At 42.9% G+C, this 4,267-nt stretch overlaps 1 long non-coding RNA gene across 1 annotated transcript in view; it reads left to right on the top strand.

Moving 5' to 3' along the window:
• Nucleotides 1-848, top strand: part of LOC103583976 — a 2,892-nt gene extending 2,044 nt beyond the window's left edge. The window contains exon 3 of the long non-coding RNA XR_549916.1: nucleotides 611-848. This is a non-coding gene — a long non-coding RNA (uncharacterized LOC103583976). The remainder of the gene's footprint in view (nucleotides 1-610) is intronic.
• The last annotated feature ends 3,419 nt before the right edge of the window (nucleotides 849-4,267 follow it).

Raw genomic sequence — 4,267 nt, 5'->3', positions numbered from 1 at the left:
ATTTGCAGGTAGTCTGAAATGTCTCCCTTGATATCATATATTGTATTTTACTTACATATCTCCTTTTATTTAGCACCTTCTGTGTACCAGGTGTGGTAGGAATACACAAATGGATAAGGCATACTTCCTGATCAAAGAGCTCATTCATCATCTAGAATAAAAAAAATCAAATCAAAATAAACCCCCCCAAACAGGTAAACAAATAGTTGTGATGCAGTAGATAAGTGTTCCACAGAGGTGTGAACGAAGAAGACATTCAGGGGAGGGTCTGGTGTTAGGGAACATGTGTGACGCAGAGGCGAATCTTAAGGGATGAGGAGGAATCTGTTGGTCAGATAGTGGAAAGATATTTCAGGCAGGAGGAACAACTTGCTCATTAGGCATCAGCAAAATGATGAACGCATAAGGTTAAGTGGAGAAGTTAATTGGGAGGGAGTTGAGACAGGAAAGGAGGCAGGGGCCAGGTCATGAAGGGCCTAATAGGTCATGCAAAAGATTATAGATTGTAACATACTGGTCATGAGGTATCCTCGTAATAGAGCCCATTTTAATAGTCTTTAACAAGGAGAAGCTTTGTCTTTATCACCCATTTTTTTAATATTTATTCCAGGAGCAGATTTATTGAAACTAACTAGAGATGATGTGATCCAAATCTGTGGCCCCGCAGATGGAATCAGACTTTTTAATGCATTAAAAGGCCGGTATGTAATTAGTTTTAAAATATCAATGAGGTTTGATTTCAGATGGATTTGGAATCAGGGATTCTTCATAATATTCCGCACAGCTAAATACGTCTTGTCAAAAAAATTTTTTTTATTGTCATTTTCATTGTGACTATTTCAGGAAACTTTTTTTTTTTTTTTTAAATACAGTACCCTCTCCTGTCCTCATCTTTGGTTTGTGTTCTTTGATAGCTTTATTGTGTCTTTACTTTTCAAGAAGTAAAATTTTCCGAAGAGCTACAGGCTTCTCCATTCCCAGCTTCTCATGTTTGGTAACACCTCCTGAAGCCATAAGTGCTTAGAGACTGAGGACTGAAGGGTTTTAACTGTTATATTTCTGGAAATAATATGAGAAGGATGACACTTAACTCCAGTACTTTAAGCCTTATGGCACAGTTGACTCCTGTTGATCTTCTTTACTTGGGTTTTGTTATTTTGGGTTAGGTGATTAACCTGTTCAGAACATCTGCTCTAATCCTCAAAATGAAAAATATGAAAATTCATTCATTCAACTTTTTATTGTGTGTTTTGTGCAATTTTGAATGCTCTTATACAAAGTAAATGGCATAATATATCACTGTCCCATCTGCTAGCAAATAATGCTATGCAGAAGCCTTCCTATGGTACCCTTGATAAAATATTCTGAATTGTCAGAAATTACATATTTCTAATAAAAAATGCACACTGGCAGTGAGATAGTGAAGAGTAAAGGACAGTAATTACCTGTAGGACTAATTCCCAGCAAAGGCCTTAAATTGTATTCACATAAGCAGGTTCTGTAGTGACTTCTGTGGCTGTTACAGCTGGTGAGCACTCTGATCATACATCACAAAACTTTTACACTTGAAATCAAAGCACATTTCTTTTAGTTCTGTTATTTAGAATTCCTACCTTATTTTTCCATGGGACAAAATTAGTCTGCATGTCATAGTGCACTTAAAGTTCAGTATTACCTGTGAATTAAGATAAATACTATACCTGTGCCTAACTAACTTCTACAGGTAACATTATTTCTGTCAGAAAACACTTTCCCAGTTCCCCTGCAGGACGCCAGGAATGCGCATCACCCCAGAGATCTCTGTGTCCATGGGCAGCACCTCCAGAGGGGAGAAGAGCCTTTGTCAGGGAGGGCAGCAGAGGAGGAAGCTGAGGCTTGCAGCTGAAGCTGGTATTCCAAGAGCAGCCGTGATTCATGTGTGGAGAATGGACTTTTCATTCCCTCTCATTTTCTCTGCTCTTAATATGCATATAATGAGCTTCTGTGATGGCGGTGAGGGAGGCATGGGGGTGGTCCTGGACATAGATGCCTATCTGTCTGGAATCTGCTTCTTTATTAGTTTGGTATTGACTCTGCTCATCCTCTAGGATAGGCCCCTATCCTTCCTACATTGCCAGAAACAGGCAGTGATGTGTGGTGACAGCAGTTTATCCCCATGACTTTCCTTTACTCCTCATGCTGTCAGTTGGACCCAGTGGAGGGGAGAGTTTTGTGGCCTTTATGCTGCTGTTTTGAAACCTGGTGGAAGGGAAGGTGTGATGGCCTGTCACCTGCTTCGTTGGGGTTTAGTTCTCATAACTTTTTTTTTTTTTTTTGTCTTTTGTCTTTTTCCGTGTCTGGCAACGGATCGCAACCCTCAGTGTTGCCCCCGTACCGGACCGGGGACCGGCAACAGGATTGCAACCCTCGGTGTCGCTCCCGCGCCTCGCTCAGCCAGTGAGCGGGAACCGGTCGGTATGTGGGATCCGAACCCTTGGGCGGGAGCGCCGCCGCGCTTCCCAAGCGGCGCCCTATCCAGTGCGCCCCCCGGCCGGCCCCCCCCTTTTTTTTTTTTTTGTCTTTTGTCTTTTTCCGTGTCTGGCAACGGATCGCAACCCTCAGTGTTGCCCCCGTACCGGACCGGGGACCGGCAACAGGATTGCAACCCTCGGTGTCGCTCCCGCGCCTCGCTCAGCCAGTGAGCGGGAACCGGTCGGTATGTGGGATCCGAACCCTTGGGCGGGAGCGCCGCCGCGCTTCCCAAGCGGCGCCCTATCCAGTGCGCCCCCCGGCCGGCCCCCCCCTTTTTTTTTTTTTTGTCTTTTGTCTTTTTCCGTGTCTGGCAACGGATCGCAACCCTCAGTGTTGCCCCCGTACCGGACCGGGGACCGGCAACAGGATTGCAACCCTCGGTGTCGCTCCCGCGCCTCGCTCAGCCAGTGAGCGGGAACCGGTCGGTATGTGGGATCCGAACCCTTGGGCGGGAGCGCCGCTGCGCTTCCCAAGCGGCGCACTATCCAGTGCGCCACCGGGCCGGCCCCAACTTTTTTTTTTTTTAATGCCAAAAATGTACCAAATAAACAAAGATGAAAGATATCCTTTCTTCCGGTTAATCCAAGGAATTCTCCATGATATCCTTTTTTCATTTCCAGGTAGTCTTCTCATTCACTAAATATTCTTTGTCCTTATCATGAGCCAGGTACTGTTGTAGGCTCTGGGGATATATTAGTGAGCAAAATAGACAAGGTACCCATTGTTATGGAGTTTACTTCCTAATGGGGAGAGAGGTAAAGATCTAAATATTAAGTATTTTGGATAGTGATAAGTGCTTTGAAGGAAAACAAATGAACAAGCAAAAATAAGGTTGTCGGCTATTAAGTGCCCAGAATGTGGTCAGGAAAGAGTGCTCTGAGGAGGGGCTATCTAAGCAGAGTTATGAGAAGGATGAGGCTATGGAGTCATATGAGGGAAGAGCATGCTAGGCAGAAGGAACGAAAGGTGCAAAGGCCTTGAGTCAATTTTAACTGGAGAAAAGGTCATTCTTAAGTTTGGATAGGAATTACTTAAGTGTCTGCTTGCAAATGGTACTTGTAATATAGAGCACTTTGTAGTCCATTTTTTGGGACTTAGAATTTTAAATAGGTAGTAGTAATATTGATGGAACAAATGTACAGGTTAATGGCAACAGAACCAAATCAGTGACTAAATAATATAACAGGTTGTGAAGTATTTGTGTTTGTGATTCAGTATCACAAGGGATGTTGAACTAGTTGTCTGTAATCTTGGAAAATTTTAAAGAAAGGTGAAATTCAGGCACTGGTGACTTGGGAACAAAAGAATGGATCTTCCATTTTTAAGTGTATTCTCTAAAGAGTGTTTAGAAATAGGAAGGAATAAGATGGTCAGATCAAGAGGTAATTGTAGCTTTGTCTAAGAAGTAAGAAGAACAGAAAGAGGGCTTAGGCTACTTAGGAGAAGGTAACGAGGGAAGTAAGGTTATTCAGCTTACTATGTTGACATTTTTAAGTAAAAGGTATGTCTTGAACCTGACCTGTAAAACGGTGGCTCATATATTTTGAATATTTCTAAACTTTGCACCAAACATGACCGACTTGGATGACTACAGAAGCCTCATAGGTAATATAAATGAGTGACAGTCATGTCTGGGGTATAGTGAAGAATGTGTGCCCCATGTACGCAGAACAACTGATTGTTTTCATGTGAGAATGAGGGCCTCAGATTGCTAGATCTAAGTTTTTAAGAAAAACCAAAAGTTCAGAGGTTTATA

Source organism: Galeopterus variegatus, unplaced genomic scaffold, assembly GCF_000696425.1.
Source record: "Galeopterus variegatus unplaced genomic scaffold, G_variegatus-3.0.2 Scaffold32757, whole genome shotgun sequence".
Lineage (NCBI taxonomy): Eukaryota > Metazoa > Chordata > Mammalia > Dermoptera > Cynocephalidae > Galeopterus > Galeopterus variegatus.
This window is presented reverse-complemented; position numbering and strand designations above follow the sequence as displayed.